This window comes from Haliotis rufescens, unplaced genomic scaffold (assembly GCF_023055435.1).
Source record: "Haliotis rufescens isolate VD_foot unplaced genomic scaffold, xgHalRufe1.0.p SCAF_27, whole genome shotgun sequence".
Lineage (NCBI taxonomy): Eukaryota > Metazoa > Mollusca > Gastropoda > Lepetellida > Haliotidae > Haliotis > Haliotis rufescens.
This window is the reverse complement of record NW_025963968.1, coordinates 385,213-407,010: the sequence shown is the minus strand read 5'-3', so window position 1 is coordinate 407,010 and position 21,798 is coordinate 385,213.

The window sequence follows — 21,798 nt, the reverse complement described above, 5'->3', positions numbered from 1 at the left end:
GGTAGGCGGTGTTTGATCACATGGAGTTCATTGATAGGTAGGCTGTGTTTGATCACATGGAGTTCATTGATACCTAGGCAGTGTTTGATCACATGGAGTACATTGATAACTAGGCTGTGTTTGATCACATGGAGTTTATTGTTAACTAGGCGGTGTTTGATCACATGAAGTACATTGATAGCTAGGCGGTGTTAAATCACATGCAGTACATTGATAACTAGGCGGTGTTTGATCACGTGGAGTACATTGATAGGTAGGAGGTGTTTGATCACATGAAGTACATTGATAACTAGGCGGTGTTTGATCACGTGGAGTACATTGATAGGTAGGAGGTGTTTGATCACATGGAGTACATTGATAACCAGGCTGTGTTTGATCACGTGGAGTAAAGTGATAACCAGGCGGTGTTTGATCACATGGAGTACATTTATAGCTAGGCGGTATTTGATCATATGAAGTACATTGATAACTAGGCTGTGTTTGATCACGTGGAGTACATTGATAGCTAGGCTGTGTTTGATCACATGGAGTACATTGATATCAAGGCGGTGTTTGATCACATGGAGTACATTGATAGGTAAGCGGTGTTTGGTCACATGAAGTACATTGATAGCTAGGCGGTGTTTGATCACGTGGAGTACATTGATAGCTAGGCGGTGTTTGATCACATGGAGTACATTGATAGGTAGGCTGTGTTTGGTCACATGAAGTACATTGATAGCTAGGCGGTGTTTGATCACGTGGAGTACATTGATAGCTAGGCGGTGTTTGATCACGTGGAGTACATTGATAGGTAGGCGGTGGTTGATCACATGGAGTACATTGATAACTAGGCGGTGTTTGATCACATGGAGTAAATTGATAACTAGGCGGTGTCTGATCACATGGAGTACATTGATAGCTAGGCGGTGTTTGATCACGTGGAGTACATTGATAGCTAGGCGGTGTTTGATCACATGGAGTACATTGATAGGTAGGCGGTGTTTGGTCACGTGGAGTACATTGATAACTAGGCGGTGTTTGATCACATGCAGTACATTGATAACTAGGCTGTGTTTGATCTCGTGGAGTACATTGAAAACTAGGCTGTGTTTGATCACAGGGAGTACATTGATAACTAGGCGGTGTTTGGTCACGTGGAGTACATTGATAACTAGGCGGTGTTTGATCACATTGAGTACATTTACAGCTATGCGGTGTTTGATCACATGGAGTACATTGATAGCTAGGCTGTGTTTGATCACGTGGAGTATATTGATAGCTATTTTGTGCTCGATCACATGGAGTACATTGATAGCTAGGCGGTGTTTGATCACGTGGAGTACATTGATAACTAGGCGGTGTTTGGTCACATGAAGTACACTGATAGCTAGGCGGTGTTTGGTCACATGAAGTACATTGATAGCTAGGCGGTGTTTGATCACATGGAGTACATTGATAGCTAGGCGGTGTTTGATCACATGGAGTACATTGATAGGTAGACGGTGTTTGATCACATGGAGTACATTGATAGTTAGGCTGTGTTTGATCACATGGAGTACATTGATAGCTAGGCAGTGTTTGGTCACATGGAGTACATTGATAGCTAGGCTGTGTTTTGATCACATGGAGAACATTGATATCAAGGCGGTGTTTGATCACATGGAGTACATTGATAGGTAAGCGGTGTTTGGTCACATGAAGTACTTTGATAACTAGGCGGTGTTTGATCACGTGGAGTACATTGATAACTAGGCTGTGTTTGATCAAATGGAGTACATTGATATCTCATGTCTTTCACATATCTTCATGTAGTAAACCAAAGGATAGTGGCCGGAACCTTCGATCGTGCCACATCTCTTCCTCCCTCTTTCTCTTACGTCCTCTGTCTGTATGTCTCTTTCTGTGTCTCACTCACTCCCCCCCCCCCCCCCCCCCCTCTCTCTCTCTCTCTCCCCCTCTCCCCCTCTCAAATCTATTATTTTAAAAAAAACATTATGCCACCTTGCACTATCTTCTTAGATAGAAATTAGAAATGAATGAACTGTGGAATATGTTGAAACATAACCTGCCTTATCTTGACACAGCCCCCGGGGTATTATGGGTTTGAACAGGTCACCAGCAGCTCACGTTGGTCGTAAGAGACGAGTGAACATCTTTCCCCGATGACGTAGGATGTTGCTCGTTATATCAATCATTGGAGTGTCTGGTCTGATTCGACTATGTACTGCTAAATACAGCGTTAAACAACAAACACACACTATCATCACCTGTAGTTATCTACGTGTGGTCAGTATGTTTATTTCTGATCCATCGTCATAGCTACATAGTTAACTACATCACCATAGTTCCTGTATGAGTCTATCTGCGATTATGTAAGTATAATTCTTGATATCGCTTTGAAACGTTTAGCCAAACCAGAAACAGCCTCCGCTAAAACAAACACAACTTTAAAATCACTAATGATGCTGTCAAAGAATACTCCCAAAAATGTGCGGAAAGACAAGGAGAACCTGGTGAAGGTCCCAGTATGTGTTAAGTCAGTGCGAAAAAAAGACGAAACAGAATTGGAATAAACCCATTCTGTCCCAGCCAGCGGTCATCCATAGTCTGGCCGCCCTACATTGAAAGTTTGTAGTTTCCCACCTACAAGGCCTCAAATACCATGACCGTTATATGTAAGCATCATTACATTGAAAGTTTGTAGTTTCCCACCTACAAGGCCTCAAATACCATGACCGTTATATGTAAGCATCATTACATTAATTGTTTGATCAAAGAACTTGGTATAAATGACATTTCAAATTATGCCATATGTAAGGCCTGTTAACCGGGGAAGGAATCTGCCAAAACAATGCATCAGTACCATCACCTTTAGATTTGACATGTCCATTCCTCTTTCGTACTGGATTCCAAAGCTCAATATAAATCCCTACAAAGAGAGATATATTGCTGGGTCCAGCAATGTACTTACAAATCAATGTCTCAAAGACTAACCATATTCCTTAATACAATCAAGGAAGGACTTTCTTTATATTCAAAACAATCTCCACAAGACTGTACGACAAGAGGGACGACTTCTCCTTCATGCCGAGCAATATTCCAGCAGCTCCAGCCTTTGGTGTTAGCATTTCACATTTTTTGAGATACAATCGTGTATGCTCTTTTTACCAAGATTTCAAAGAGCGTCATACGACTATTGCTCAGAAGTTGTTTGATCAAGGTTGCAACATTTAAGGCCTCAGTAAAGCTTTCAAAACGTTTTATGGTAGACATGTTAAGGACATTTCCAAATTTGACGCATGAGTGACAAAAATGATGTCCAAAGCAAATCCCTATTTTGACTTGTACCATATGTTCACATGTTTTTTCAGGTGAACAATTAACCTGCATTTGCATGTGTTTGTGACGGGTGCCACAACGGTGGAGCAGGATACGCTGCTAACTATTTGATTGTGATTCATAAACACGTGATCATGAAAAAGTCCGAATACAATAGCCTCTGCTTTATCCAGAGATTTCTATTGAAGATGGAAAGGGTTTTGTCGCTTTATTTAATAATAATAAAGTAATATTTTAACAGCTTTTCTTTTTTTATCAATATAGTTCAGTCACTATCTGCAACAATTTCAATTTTTCGAAAACAGTTTACTGAAACAATTGTACTTGCCACGCAATTTTCAATTTTTCAGTGACAACTTATGTTTGATAAACATGTCATTGTGCTTCTCAATCATTGCCTGATAAAATCTAACATATTTCTTTGCACATGAATAATCTTTCTTTTATTTGGCGAACATATTCAGCCTGTGGCAGTATTCTAGTAGTGTATTTATTCATGATAAATGATCTTGGCGTTGTTTCTTGTCCTTTGATTCACGGTCTCAGCACAGATTAGCATCCACCAAGGTGTGTTCAGCCACGTATATCACCATGGCCATAGGGAGGCAACTGGTGAGATGATGGTTTTGTCCTCATTTTCGTTTCAACAGTTTCATCCTTTCATCCTTTGTGTTTGACACAACAGCTGCAGAACACGTTGAGGAAACAGACACGAGCTGCAAAAGGATGACTAACGAGCGACAAGGAACTACGGATTATCAGCTCCTTGTAAATGAATTCTACAGGCAAGCTTTCAACGTCTGGCCAATCACAGTACAAGGTATGAGGACCCTTTATATTTAGGTTGTGGGGCAGGGGTGACGTGGTCGTGGGGCAGGGGTGACATGGTCGTGGGACAGGGGTGACATAGTCGTGGGACAGGGGTGACATGGTCGTGGGGCAGGGGTGACATGGTCGTGGGACAGGGGTGACATGGTCGTGGGGCAGGGGTGACATGGTCGTGGGACAGGGGTGACATGGTCGTGGGACAGGGGTGACGTGGTCGTGGGGCAGGGGTGACGTGGTTGTGGGGCAGGGGTGACGTGGTCGTGGGGCAGGGGTGACATGGTCGTGGGACAGGGGTGACATGGTCGTGGGACAGGGGTGACATGGTCGTGGGGCAGGGGTGACGTGGTCGTGGGTCAGGGGTGACGTGGTCGTGGGTCAGGGGTGACATGGTCGTGGGACAGGGGTGACGTGGTCACGGGGCAGGGGTGACGTGGTCACGGGGCAGGGGTGACGTGGTCACGGGGCAGGGGTGACGTGGTCACGGGGCAGGGGTGACATGGTCGTGGGGCAGGGGTGACATGGTCGTGGGACAGGGGTGACGTGGTCGTGGGGCAGGGGTGACATGGTCGTGGGACAGGGGTGACGTGGTCGTGGGACAGGGGTGACGTGGTCGTGGGACAGGGGTGACGTGGTCGTGGGGCAGGGGTGACATGGTCGTGGGACAGGGGTAACGTGGTCAAGGGGCAGGGGTGACGTGGTCACGGGGCAGGGGTGACATGGTCGTGGGGCAGGGGTGACATGGTCGTTGGGCAGGGGTGACGTTGTCGTTGGGCAGGGGTGACATGGTCGTGGGGCAGGGGTGACAGGGTCGTTGGGCAGGGGTGACAGGGTCGTGGGGCACAGGTGACGTGGTCGTGGGGCACTACTCTACTACTACTACTACTACAACTACTACTACTGCTACTACTACTATAACAGCTACTACGACCACTATTTCTACTACTACTACTACAACAACCACTACTACGTGGTGTTAAGCAATTATATCCCTCGTGCCCCAAATCTACACCACATGGTGCACAAGCCGTCTGGACAAACATCTTTGAATAAAAGGTACCACAACACTTCCCAAAGACCTGATGCAACGGATACATTCATTTGCCTAACCGATCACTGATACGACACAACAACGTGGTCGGGTTGACAACAGCGTTCACGGGGACGGGTCTCCAGACAATGTGAGTCTATATGTAGATGGCGCTGAATGTGTGGCAGTATTGTTACGCTCACCAGGGGTTGAGCTGATTTGAATTTAGATGAATCGCCTCACCGGTTGGTCCTGATTCCTGGTCACCGCCATGACAGTTGGAAGATACGGTCATCTTTTTCCGGGCGTTTCCTGTTGTTGTAACGTGCGTGATGCGAACGCCACATTATGTGTTGTAAACTGACACCCGTAAAGGAATGTGTCAGCGCTTGCCCCAGCACCTGGACCTATTTGAGCATCCCTATACCCGAACAATACCCGGAATACCCACTGCTTGCTACTTTATGTGGGAACAGCGGCGAATTGGGTGCAATAGAAAATCATATTGTGTTTATAAATTTATATTAAATGTTTCAATTATATGTTAATTTCAAGTTGGCATGACGTTCGGTCGATGACTTGACTTGCAATGAAACTCAGTTATCCTGTCATGCTTCGCCATGTTTTTATCGAGTCAATAAGCCAAATGAATGTCATTAATTAGCATTGTTTCATTCTAAAAACAACTGACCCCATTGACTAACGTTTCTCGCTATGTAACGTTTCATGATATATCATTACACAATTGCCACAGCTAATCGCACTTCAATGTATTTGCTAAAAAGTTGACCATATTGTTCAAGTCCTATCAGTATGAGAGTCATGTCTGCACATACTGTGTTGTGCCATTGCACTGGAGTTTATTACCATTTCTTTGTAATTAAAAGTGTACCATCTGCTTGATCATTATTACCGTTGAATATGAATAATTCATGTATATGTAATTGGTTGCATTTGTTTTGCATATTAGAATTTACAGGTTGATTAGGATTGGATGAGTTGTATAGACAGAGTGAGTGAGTGTGTTATCACAGCTTTTAACAGTATTCCGGTTATATCACGGCGTGTCAACTTACTGAAAGCCCGAAGTGACGCATACCTTAGACGTTTACCACTTTGGTGAAACCCACGTGCACGGATATGGTGCTGACAAACCTAGAAACATAATCGTGACGAACCGGGATTCGAACCCACAGTGATTGTTTCTGGCGTACCAAGGGACGAAAGTCTGGTTTAGAGAGCGAATGAGAAGTGAGCATGCTAAATATAATTTACCAGTTGGATTCTAGCCGTATCTACTATCTGCATCTCCAGTCACAGACTGGCTTCATTTAAATCCATTTGGTATTACTCACACTTCCTCCAAACTGTGCCATGACGTTATCGGAAAGTATAGAAACAAAACTGGTCACCCATTTGTTACATCATATGAAGTATTTATTAATTTATTACAAACCTGATCAAACAAAAGATATAAATACTTTAATCAACTCAATAAAAAAAGGTCGCACGCAATCCACTGTGCAGAGTCTCGTCTGTTTGATCTGGTTGTGGGTTCGAATCCCTGGGTCGTTTTGATTATTGTTTCTAAGCTCGTTAAATAAATTCACACAACCATGAATACCCCCCGCATGTACTTCTTTTATATTTAGTGACCGGTCACACGAGGGGTCATGGATACGTTCTGAGCCTCACATGGAAGGATGTTTGAGTGACTTAAGATATTTTGTTGTGGACGTGACATGGTGACATTGAGGTATATCTACAAACACTTGAGTCAATTGAGCAAATTGCTTCGCTACAACAATTATTGTAGTTATTTCCCAGTACAGAGTACATTCCATTATCACAGGAACTTTGGCAATGAAGAAAATATCAGCTCGTTGAGTTCCCAAACTGATATCTGATAAAAGCGCACCAGGCACGATATAATCTACCTCTGTTTGAAGCTGACCCGGAAAGGTTCTTGTAACGATTTGTGACTTAAAAAAACCTGGGAAGCATTACCAAACACGGCAAGCCTGTCCAGCTGCATAGTTTATAGTCTCGGTGGTCTGGGATGCCAAGGGTGTCATCGTCCTATTATGCTGCACTTTTGAGGAATGAAATTAAGAATACGGGACGTGTGCTCTACATAAGGACAATGCGTGAGGGCACATTTCTGTCACTGTCTTGGCTACAATCCACGAGTTTAGCTTTGGACTCCTTCAGCACCCACCTTAGTCCCCTGGCCTGGCGCCGTCAGACATCCATCTATATCCAAATAGGAAGAAAGCTCAAGAACCATGACTTTAATGTGGAAGGAGATTATGTTGAAAAATACTTCGTTTTCTGTCTTTAGGTTAAGTCTTTCTCTGTGAGTGTCAGTACTTACCAATCGCCCCTCGCTTCACCCCATGTGTCATAAGTGGAGGCGGGAGTCGCAACAGCACAATAGTCTGTGTTAGCTCGACATGGAAAACAATATTTCCTACGGTATGTACACCCATAGTCTGTCTTACAGACCCTGATACATTTATATCAACTACAGCCCATGCAAGTCTATAATGTTTGGCAAGTCTAGATTACTGCAGTACTGGGCTCCCTTTTTATTAGATTTTTATTAAGATAACTAAACAACTGTTTTTTCTGTATGATATGTTCATTTCAGAGACTATATGTTAGTCTAGTACACCCATATTACACCGGTTTGGCAGTTCACGTATGTATAACAGTATATCGTAAGCATATTAGTTGTTTGTTATCATTATTATGTAATACCATAATATATTACATGCAGATACTTTAGATAATGACGATGAGCTTCATGTTATATCCAGTTTAGATTAAAAGCGATAATAGGTTTCATGACAAAAGCAATTGAAGTTAGTTCAGGTGTCAGCGGCACGTGGCTAAACAACATGTTTGTGAAATACAGAATGGGACCCTTGGAGTGAGTGAGTGAGTGAGTGAGTGAGTGAGTGAGTGAGTGCGTTTTAAGATTTAACTTCTCATTGGAAAAATATCAGCCATATTACGATTGGACACCTGGAACACACAAAATGAATATCACAGAATAACTAATCATTTTGATACGCAGTTAAAGATGACAAACCCTTGGGAGTGTCAAGGTTCAGTTCACTGTCATAATAGGAGGATACACAAATCCAAAATAAATAAAAGCGACAAATTAAAAATACCAATCACGAATAACTGTAAACGTTTTAGTTGTGGTACCAGGTGTTCATATGACATGAAGAGACGCTGGGTTCGATTCCCATATGGAGTTAATGTTTGGAGCTCATGTGTGTGAAATCCCCCGTCATGGTATTCATGGAACACCCCAATAACATATAGGCGTTGGCAAGAAAGTTAACCATTGATTCTAAATACCTAAAATACGGTAATCTTGCATCTTGACGCTAAGTATACTAAAACCATAAACTTTATCCACAATGTTTCTCACAGCGTACATGTACAAGGGATTTAAAAAAAGTTTGATCACGTGATTAGAAGAAATCGCACTTAAGGTATCTGCGAGTTGGTTACATGTGGCGAGAGAGTGCACAAACATGTGTTGGTAGATATTGCCTGTACCTAATCTATGTCATGTCGATATCACTCCTGATATCACATATGCCACGGTGCAATCAGATTGTCTATCAGACCATTATTAGCAATTAGTTGAGTAATTGGAAACATGAACGTCAGAGAGTTTGTGAAACGATACAGAATTTAACCTTCTTAACCACAAAACGATTTGCCATACCAACGCAGTCATTGCTTGTACATTGTATATTCACCCTTTTGAGGCTATGCTGGTTAACCCTGACGACGTGTCTATCTTACATGACTAGATTCCAGTGCATATCGTAACGTCTACTGTAGCCATTTCACAGTCAACTGTTATGGGTCAATAAAAAAATAATGCCTACAAGATGACAATGAGAAATTAGTGGCCGTCGGGTAGCCTTGGGTTAAAGCGTTCTCTATTCACGCCGAAGACCTGGGCTCGATTCCCGACGTGGGTACAATGTGTCTCCCCCGCCGTGATATTGCTGGAATATTTTTAACAGTTGCGTAAAACCATACTCAGTCACTCAGTGAGGGATAAATATAAATATTCTAAAGATATATGTATCTTCGTATATACAGACACTTTTATAGTCATAAAAATAAATAACAGTTTCGATAATATTGATATATACACTCTATATATACACATACAGATGCATGTACGTGTCGGGCCTCAGACAGATCTGTGTACAGAGACACCACGTAAATACGAGTCGATTGTACGATTCCGACTACATCATCTGTTTATGAATCACTATCAAATAGTGATGATACCAGGTGTTCGCGGGTTTAATGGCAGTACAATTCTTGACACGTACAGTTGAAACCAAAAGAGATTGTTTCTACTGAGCTAACAAGATACAAATATACTGAACCAAATTAAAAACTTCACAATCCTACAATTTTAACATTTTGACCAGTTATCATTGTGGGCCCTTATTGTGTATTTAATCAGTAATGGCCACGTATTGTCTTCAGATAACACCCGTTTTTGTGCAGGTGAATCGATCAAAATCATGTGCACAGCACTATAGTGGCAAAAGTGGTTTTTCACGTGCAACTGGTCACGTGGCCATAATACCACACGTGTTTTCAGCCATACTTGTTAGCAGTCATTAACAAAAAAAACAAACACAAGAAATCAAAAGTCTTTACGGCCATTTGTCATGCCACGCCTTTCAAATGTGCAACGTGAACGTGCCATCGGCATGTTGCAGACGGGAACGTCCGTAGCTGAAGTCGCAAGGACGATGGGTTGTAGTCGACGGACTGTTTATGATTTACAGACGCGTCTACAGCAAACGGGTACCACCGCTGATCGCCCTCGCCTAGGTCAACCACGTGTGACGTCACATGCATAGGATCGTCAGACTGTCTTACGTCACCCCCGTAACCGATTTTTGTCGGCTACATCAACCAGAAATGAACTGTTTAGGGGTAGACTGAGTGCGCAAACTGTTCGAAACTGTCTGAGAACTGCTCACCTTCAAGCACGACGGCCATACTGCGGGCTGATTCTGACTCAACTACACAGACGTCAACGTCAATTGTGGGCACAGCGACACTTACGATGGACTCAGAGAAATTGGAATCAAGTCGTCTTCAGTGATGAATCCCGATTTAATCTTCGATTTGCTTATGGTATGGCGAGGGTGTGGAGGCGCCGTTATGAACGTTACGCCCAGTGTTGTGTACAGGAAGTTGACAGATTTCGAGGCGGAAGTGTCATGGTGTGGGATGCTTTCTGTGGCAATGCACGTTCCAGGCTTCTTGTCATCCGTGGCAACCTCAAAGCTGCTGCTTACCGCGACCAGGTACTGGCACCAGAACTTCTGCCTTTTATGGCAGCACATGGACCCGGTTTGATCTTCCAACATGACAATGCCAGACCCCACACAGCAATTTTGACAAGGAATTTCCTTCAGAATGCGGGAGTCAACGTCATGGACTGGCCGTCAAGGTCTCCCGACCTCAATCCCATCGAACACGTCTGGGATGCTCTTGGCAGAAGTCTGCGCATTCTCCAGAACCAACCACAGAATTTGCAAGAACTTGGCACCATTTTGCAGCAACAATGGCGTCGTCTTCCCAATCATGTGTTCACAAGCATCACAAGGACCATGCGGAGGCGTTGTGTGGCAGTTGTCAACGCACATGGTGGCCACACACGCTACTGAACTTGTGTGCCATCAGATTCTCGTGCTTGGGACTTATGATTTAAACTGTTGATGTTATTACCGAATACCGTAGGTGCTTGGAACAAATTATGGTTACCACCGTTAATTAAAATCCTTCTTTGGACATTAATGATTAAAAATTACCTTCTCTGATACATTTGTCCGTTGTATATCATATATGGGATAACTTTTAAAAATGTGAAGTTTTTAATTTGACTCAGTATATAGTTACTTGGCCATTTTTATTTATTTAATATATGAATAAATGATTATTTCCAAAATCATAAGAAATAAGTGCTAAAAGCAGAATCCGTTGTACGATTCCGACAAAACCATCCGCATGTGTTTATGAATCACTGTCAAAAAGTGATGGCAACTGGTGCGAAGTGTTGAGACAATTATTTGAAGATGCTAACAATGTTCCCATGTTTGTTACATATCCACCCTCCCCATCACAATAAATATATCATTTACATATTTAAATGTCACTATAGTTTCTGGTTCATCGATCACTTGATTGTCTGGTTTGTTTACAGGCCGCCGTCGAATGGTAGGAGTACTGCTGTGCTGCGTCAGGCAGTAAATATTTACTTTTTTATTCAAATTGTGTGAATGGCAGGTGCTACCGGTAGGGCGGGCCATGCTAACCTTTCTCGCGAACACCTGGTGTCATCACCGATTTTCAGTGATCCATTGCTTTAATTTTCACAGATATATCCCCTTTTCGCCAAATGGAATGTTTCGGTGGATAATCTAGACTGGATATTCTCTTGCACTGACAATTCATATTGAATCAAATATGGTTATGTTTTTTCCCCCAGCAGCTGGTCAGTTATCTGTAGCCCTGCTCCTTATTATTCATTTCGAATAAAATACAAGCTTAAAAAAACATGTCCAAAATCAAAAGAATTTTCAACTAAAAGCCCATTGTGCGATTCCGACTTTATCAATACAACGTGTTTATCAACACATCTCTTAATGTTCGTTCACGTTCGTTCTTCGACAGATCACCTTCTAGTTACATAGAGGAAACTCTCTGTGTACAATTGGTGTTAATGACTGTTTAAGCACCTTTTAAACGTGTAGTATAATCTACTGTGGAAGATTGTGTAGATTCAACAGTGGAGTCTGGTTAAGCTAGGGTCTGTGCAGTCAGACAATGAGTCCACACCCACAATACTTTAGAAGACGGAAACCAAAATAATCATCTAAGCTCTGTACTGACCATGTTTTTTTTTTGTTTTTTTTGTTTGATGTTTAACGCTGCACTCGGCAAAATTCCAGCTTCATGACGGCGGTCTGTAAATAATCGAGTCTGGACCAGACAAGCCAGTGATTGACATGATAACCATCGATCCACGCAATTGGGATACGATGAACCAAGTCTGTTAGTCGCCTCTTACGACAAGCATAGTCGCCTTTTACGGCATGCATGGATTGCTGAAGACCTATTCTAACCCGGATCTTCACCGGTCGTCTTAACGATGTAGTCAGTCACACTGGAATTTGGTTTTAACGGAATACATACACAAATTGGCTTGCACTGAAGTGAGTCAGTGAGTTCAAAATGTAACTTTACATCGGCATTATGTTGCACTGATGGGAGTTTACGTTTCAGTTATATCACGGCGTGGGAGAAAGCCTGAAGTAATGCAGGTCTTAGATATTTTCCACTTTGGTGAAACCCACGAGCACGGGTATTGTGCTGACAAACCTAGAAAAAATAATCGGGTCAGACTGGGATTCGAACCCACGAAATCAGGTTTCTGTCACGCCAATCAGCTACCCGACATGTTTGATGCCAGATTTGTGCTTTGTCCCTTGCAGGGTGTCTGAAGGTGTTCTGCACGTCAGCATATTCATGGAGTCTCGATTGGGATACGATGACATGCATCAACCAAGTCAGCGAGCCTGACCACCCGATCCCGTTAGTCACCTTTTTAGACAAGCATAGTCGGCTTTTACGGCAAGCATGGGTTGCTGAAGAGCTATTCTACCCCGGATCTTCACGGGTCTTCACTGGGGGAGACAAGCATGGGTTGCTGAAGATCTATTCTACCCCGGATCTTCACGGGTCTTCACTGGGGGAGACAAGTATGGGTTGCTGAAGACCTATTCCACCCCGGATCTTCACTGGGGGAGACAAGCATAGGTTGCTGAGGACCTATTCTCTCTCGGATCTTCACTGGGTGAGACAAGCATGGGTTGCTGAAGACCTATTTTACCCCGGATCTTCACTGGGTGAGACAAGCATGGGTTGCTGAAGACCATTTTACCCCGGATCTTCACTGGTTGAGACAAGCATGGTTTGCTGAAGACCATTTTACCCCGGATCTTCACTGGGTGAGACAAGTATGGGTTGCTGAAGACCATTTTACCCCGGATCTTCACTGGGTGAGACAAGCATGGGTTGCTGAAGACCATTTTACCCCGGATCTTCACTGGGTGAGACAAGCATGGGTTGCTGGAGACCATTTTACCCCGGATCTTCACTGGGTGAGAAAAGCATGGGTTGCTGAAGACCATTTTACCCCGGGTCTTCCCGGGTCACTAACATATGAGTGGAAACAGTCAGGGAGACACTTCATTCACGCTTATTGCAAGCTGTGGTATCCAGGGGCATGTGTTCTTACGTGATATGCTTTTGCTTGGTAACAAACGCCACTGAGTAGCTACAGGTTACTGCACCGGGTAAGATGGTAAAGTCTTAAATAATTAGTGTCAGTGATTATACAGGGTTTTATGTCAGGATATCATCATGAAAATATGTGAAGTCATCACTTTGGCATTATCACACCTGCTGTCTACCTACATAACACTGTTACAGAATACACTCGTAATAGTGAGGGTAAATCCATGTGTACTAACATAGTGAGAGAATTACATCACACTAACTACAAAAGACGCACGTGATTGGCAATGTTTATTGAAGAATTGACTTTCACTTTGTGTGAGTTCATTGGAGTATGAACCTTCATAGAGTGAGGGCCAAACTGTATGAACGTCGGAGCTTGCGACACACAAAATGAAAGTCAATTCTTATAATTGTTTTATCACAATTTCTTACCTCAAAGGATGAAGGCCAAGATCTAAACACATTTTTATTTAGTACGTGTGACTTCATGTTTACACTGACAGCCATACAACAACCAGCTATATCGCGGAGTAAAATAGTTCCTCAAAAAGAGAGGCGACATGGGCGTATGGATGCACGACTTGCTCTCCAGAAACATCTTACGCAGCACATGTGTTCATAACATATCCCCATTAGATGAGAAAGGTCTGTAAAGAACTACCTCAGTAAGTCAGTCACAATGACAGCGCGTCGTAATACATTTACATCAAGTACAAGACGTCAAAATGGCCGACACGATAAACGTGACGGGAGAGATTTCCGAAGTTGTTAATGAACCTGTGGCGGTTACATGTGTTAGTCATCATTGATCATCTGGCCGATCATTGAAAGGTGAATAAAGATGCGTCAAACAGACACTAAGGTAAATTCAAAGATTGCTGGAGACGGTCAATGCCAGCCTAGGTACGGATCGAGTCGATACTACGATAGTTTAGATGTGCATTTCTTCGTTTGTTCATTAGGTGTGGCCGTAGCGAGGATATTCGTGAACAATCATGCAGTCACGCTCTCTGACATTTCTCAATGTATACTGAAACGCTGAGACCAAGAATAAAGGTTCTAAATGATCAGAAAGAACGCTTATGCATGTTTTCGTGCTAGGGAATTCCCAGGGGTTTCCCCAGGAATGTGGAAGTAGTCCGTCAGTGTTTACGTCATTTCAAGAACACGGTCTCGTGAAAAACGTATGAACGTCAAATTGTGTCGTTCATAAACTTATGAACGTCAATTTCGCGGTCATGTGACCGACCTCTCGTCCAATGGAAAAGCCGTATATCGTGTATACTTCAAATTAAAAAAATATTTTGATTTTATCCATACCAATATAACGATGTCATCGCTTTCAAATCAGATGTCAATGGCCTTTGCTCTTGAGTGATTGAAACTGACATCAAATACCACAGCTGTCCACACGTCAATTGTTTATTCAATAACAGACGTGATATAACGTGCTTGATTGTGTCTCACAACGTAAACATGTGTCTAAACATGTATTGTAAATAAATTTCTTAATAAAGTCGAAGTCCACAAAAGAACATGCTATTACTTTTACCCCAAATACATTCTAAATGATCCGACGCATATTAAACTGCGGCAGTTTTTTCATCGCAACCCATCCTACTACCGAAGAATGCGCATTGAAACCAACGATGCTGACACATTAAAGTTCGTGATCGGTGGCGACTCTTGCATTCGAACTCATCACTAATGCAGTCGCCAAAATTCAGCAGCACTGTGGGGGATAGACTGTACATGTGTTACACTGTGGGGATAGACTGTGCATGTGTGACACTGTTGATCGTAGCCTGTACATCTGTGACACTGTGGGGGATAGACTGTATATGTGTGACACTGTGGGGATAGACTGTACATGTGTAACACTGTGGGAATAGACTGTGCATGTGTAACACTGTGGGGATAGACTGTACATGTGTGACACTGTTGGTATAGACTGAACATGTGTGAGACTGTGGGGATAGACTGTACACATGTGACACTGTAGGGATAGACTGTACACATGTGACACTGTAGGGATAGACTGTGCATGTGTGACACTGTGGGGGATAGACTGAACATGAGTAACACTGTAGGGATAGACTGTACACATGTGACACTGTAGGGATAGACTGTGCATGTGTGACACTGTGGGGATAAGACTGTACACGTGTGACACTGTGGGGAGAGACTGTGCATGTGTGACACTGTGGGGGATAGACTGAACATGTGTGACACTGTGGGGATAGACTGAACATGAGTCAAACTGTGGGGATAGACTGTACACGTGTGACACTGTTGGGATAGACTGTACATATGTGACACTGTGGGGGATAGACTGTATATGTGTGACACTGTGGTGGGATAGACTGTACACGTGTGACACTGTGGGTATAGACTGTACATGTGTGACACTGTTGGTATAGACTGAACATGTGTAACACTGTGGGAATAGACTGTACATGTGAGACACTGTTGGTATAGACTGAACATGTGTGACACTGTGGGGATAGACTGAACATGAGTAAAACTGTGGGGATAGACTGTACACGTGTGACACTGTGGGGATAGACTGTACATATGTGACACAGTGGGGTATAGACTGTACATGTGTGACACTGTGGGGATAGACTGTACATATGTGACACTGTGGGGACAGACTGTACATATGTGACACAGTGGGGACAGACTGTACATGTGTGACACTGTTGGTATAGACTGAACATGTGTGACACTGTGGGGAAAGACTGAACATGTGTAACACTGTGGGAATAGACTGTACATGTGTGACACAGTGGGGACAGACTGTACATGTGTGACACTGTTGGTATAGACTGTACATGTGTGACACTGTGGGGGATAGACTGAACATGAGTAACACTGTGAGGATAGACTGTACACGTGTGACACTGTGGGGATAGACTGTACACGTGTGACACTGTTGGTATAGACTGAACATGTGTGACACTGTGGGGGATAGACTGAACATGAGTAACACTGTGGGGGATAGACTGTACACGTGTGACACTGTGGGGATAGACTGTACATGTGTAACACTGAGGGGATAGACTATACATGTGTAACACTGTGGGAATAGACTGTACATGTGAGACACTGTGGGGATAGACTGAACATGAGTAAAACTGTGGGGATAGACTGTACATGTGTGACACTGTGGGGATAGACTGAACATGAGTAAAACTGTGGGGATAGACTGTACACGTGTGACACTGTGGGGATAGACTGAACATGAGTAAAACTGTGGGGATAGACTGTACACGTGTGACACTGTGGGGATAGACTGTACAAATGTGACACTGTGGGGGATAGACTATACATGTGTGACACTGTGGGGATAAACTGTACATGTGTGACAGTGTGGGGACAGACTGAACATGTGTAACACTGTGGGGATAGACTGTACATGTGTGACACTGCTGGTATAGACTGAACATATGTAACACTGTTGGTATAGACTGAACATGTGTGACACTGTGGGGATAGACTGTACACATGTGACACTGTAGGGATAGACTGTACACATGTAACACTGTAGGGATAGACTGTGCATGTGTGACACTGTGGGGGATAGACTGAACATGAGTAACACTGTAGGGATAGACTGTACATATTTGACACTGTTGGTATAGACTGTACACATGTGACACAGTGGGGACAGACTGTACATGTGTGACACTGTTGGTATAGACTGAACATGTGTGAAACTGTTGGGATAGACTGAACATGTGTGACACTGTGGGGATAGACTGAACATGTGTAACACTGTGGGAATAGACTGTACATGTATGACACTGTTGGTATAGACTGAACATATGTAACACTGTGGGGATAGACTGTACATGTGTGACACTGTTGGTATAGACTGAACATGTGTAACACTGTGAGGATAGACTGAACATGTGTAACACTGGGGGGACAGATTGTACATGTGTGACACTGTTGGTATAGACTGAACATGTGTGACACTGTTGGGATAGACTGAACATGTGTGACACTGTGGGGATAGACTGAACATGTGTAACAATATGGGAATAGACTGTACATGTGTGACACGGTGGGGTATAGACTGAACATATGTAACACTGTGAGGATAGACTGAACATGTGTAACACTGGGGGGACAGACTGTACATATATGACACTGTTGGTATAGACTGTACACATGTGACACAGTGGGGACAGACTGTACATGTGTGACACTGTTGGTATAGACTGAACATGTGTGACACTGTGGGGATAGACTGAACATGTGTAACACTGTGGGAATAGACTGTACATGTGTGACACAGTGGGGTATAGACTGTACATATGTGACACAGTGGGGACAGACTGTACATGTGTGACACTGTTGGTATAGACTGAACATGTGTGACACTGTGGGGATAGACTGAACATGTGTAACACTGTGGGAATAGACTGTAAATGTGTGACACAGTGGGGTATAGACTGTACATATGTGACACAGTGGGGACAGACTGTACATGTGTGACACTGTTGGTATAGACTGAACAAGTGTGACACTGTGGGGGATAGACTGAACATGAGTAACACTGTGGGGATAGACTGTACACGTGTGACACTGTGGGGATAGACTGTACACGTGTGGCACTGTTGGTATAGACTGAACATGTGTGACACTGTGGGGGATAGACTGAACATGAGTAACACTGTGGGGATAGACTGTACACGTGTGACACTGTGGGGATAGACTGTACATGTGTAACACTGAGGGGATAGACTATACATGTGTAACACTGTGGGAATAGACTGTACATGTGAGACACTGTGGGGATAGACTGAACATGAGTAACACTGTGGGGATAGACTGTACACGTGTGACACTGTGGGGATAGACTGTACATGTGTAACACTGAGGGGATAGACTATACATGTGTAACACTGTGGGAATAGACTGTACATGTGAGACACTGTGGGGATAGACTGAACATGAGTAAAACTGTGGGGATAGACTGTACACGTGTGACACTGTGGGGATAGACTGTACATATGTGACACTGTGGGGAATAGACTGTATATGTGTGACACTGTGGGGATAAACTGTACGTGTGTGACAGTGTGGGGACAGACTGAACATGTGTAACACTGTGGGGATAGACTGTACACGTGTGACACTGTTGGTATAGACTGAACATGTGTGACAATGTGGGGGATAGACTGAACATGAGTAACACTGTGGGGATAGACTGTACACGTGTGACACTGTGGGGATAGACTGAACATGAGTAACACTGTTGGTATAGACTGAACATGAGTAACACTGTGGGGATAGACTGTACATGTGTGACACTGTGGGGAATAGACTGTACATGTGAGACACTGTGGGAATAGACTGTACATGTGAGACACTGTTGGTATAGACTGAACATGAGTAACACTGTGGGGATAGACTGTACATGTGTGACACTGTGGGGATAGACTGAACATGTGTAACACTGTGGGAATAGACTGTAAATGTGTGACACAGTGGGGTATAGACTGTACATATGTGACACAGTGGGGACAGACTGTACATGTGTGACACTGTTGGTATAGACTGAACAAGTGTGACACTGTGGGGGATAGACTGAACATGAGTAACACTGTGGGGATAGACTGAACATGTGTGACACTGTTGGTATAGACTGTACACGTGTGACACTGTGGGAATAGACTGTACATGTGAGACACTGTGGGGATAGACTGAACATGTGTAACACTGTGGGGATAGACTGTACACGTGTGACACTGTTGGTATAGACTGTACACGTGTGACACTGTTGGTATAGACTGAACATGTGTGACACTGTGGGAATAGACTGTACATGTGTGACACTGTGGGAATAGACTGTACATGTGTGACACTGTGGGAATAGACTGTACATGTGTGACACTGTGGGAATCGACTGTACATGTGTAACACTGTGGGGATAGACTGTACACGTGTGACGCTGTTGGTATAGACTGTACACGTGTGACACTGTTGGTATAGACTGAACATGTGTGACACTGTGGGAATAGACTGTACATGTGTGACACTGTGGGAATAGACTGTACATGTGTGACACTGTGGGAATAGACTGTACATGTGAGACACTGTGGGGATAGACTGTACATATGTAACACTGTGGGGATAGACTGTACACGTGTGACACTGTTGGTATAGACTGTACACGTGTGACACTGTGGGAATAGACTGTACATGTGAGACACTGTGGGGATAGACTGAACATGTGTAACACTGTGGGGATAGACTGTACACGTGTGACACTGTTGGTATAGACTGTACACGTGTGACACTGTTGGTATAGACTGAACATGTGTGACACTGTGGGGGATAGACTGAACATGAGTAACACTGTGGGGATAGACTGTACATATGTGACACTGTGGGGAATAGACTGTATATGTGTGACACTGTGGGGATAAACTGTACATGTGTGACAGTGTGGGGACAGACTGAACATGTGTAACACTGTGGGGATAGACTGTACATGCGTGACACTGTTGGTATAGACTGAACATATGTGACACTGTGGGGACAGACTGAACATGTGTGAAACTGTGGGGACAGACTGTACATGTGTGACACTGTTGGTATAGACTGTACATATGTGGCACTGTGGGGATAGACTGAACATGTGTAACACTGTGGGGACAGACTGTACATATATGACACTGTTGGTATAGACTGAACATATGTGACACTGTGGGGACAGACTGAACATGTGTGACACTGTGGGGACAGACTGTACATGTGTGACACTGTTGGTATAGACTGTACATGTGTAACACTATGGGAATAGACTGTACATATGTGACACTGTGGGGATAGACTGTACATGTGTAACACTGTGGGGATAGACTATACATGTGTAACACTGTGGGAATAGACTGTACATGTTTAACACTGAGGGGATAGACTATACATGTGTAACACTGTGGGAATAGACTGTACATGTGAGACACTGTTGGTATAGACTGAACATGAGTAAAACTGTGGGGATAGACTGTACACGTTTGACACTGTGGGGATAGACTGTACATATGTGACACTGTGGGGAATAGACTGTATATGTGTGACACTGTGGGGATAAACTGTACGTGTGTGACAGTGTGGGGACAGACTGAACATGTGTAACACTGTGGGGATAGACTGTACATGTGTGACACTGTTGGTATAGACTGTACACGTGTGACACTGTTGGTATAGACTGAACATGTGTGACACTGTGGGGATAGACTGTACATGTGTAACACTGTGGGGATAGACTGTACACGTGTGACACTGTGGGGATAGACTGTACATGTGTAACACTGAGGGGATAGACTATACATGTGTAACACTGGGGGGACAGACTGAACATGTGTGACACTGTGGGGATAGACTGTACATGTGTAACACTGTGGGGATAGACTGTACACGTGTGACACTGTGGGGATAGACTGTACATGTGTAACACTGAGGGGATAGACTATACATGTGTAACACTGTGGGAATAGACTGTACATGTGAGACACTGTGGGGATAGACTGAACATGAGTAAAACTGTGGTGATAGACTGTACACGTGTGACACTGTGGGGATAGACTGTACATATGTGACACTGTGGGGATAGACTGTACACGTGTGACACTGTGGGGATAGACTGTACATATGTGACACTGTGGGGATAGACTGTACACGTGTGACACTTTTGGGATAGACTGTACATATGTGACACTATGGGGAATAGACTGTATATGTGTGACACTGTGGGGATAAACTGTACATGTGTGACAGTGTGGGGACAGACTGAACATGTGTAACACTGTGGGGATAGACTGTACATGTGTGACACTGTGGGGACAGACTGAACATGTGTGACACTGTGGGGACAGACTGTACATGTGTGACACTGTTGGTATAGACTGTACATATGTGGCACTGTGGGGATAGAATGAACATGTGTAACACTGTGGGGACAGACTGTACATATATGACACTGTTGGTATAGACTGAACATATGAGACACTGTGGGGACAGACTGAACATGTGTGACACTGTGGGGACAGACTGTACATGTGTGACACTGTTGGTATAGACTGTACATATGTGACACTGTGGGGATAGACTGAACATGTGTAAAACTGTGGGGACAGACTGAACATATGTAACACTGTGAGGATAGACTGAACCTGTGAGACACAGTGGGGTATAGACTGGACATGTGTGACACAGTGGGGTATAGACTGTACATATAT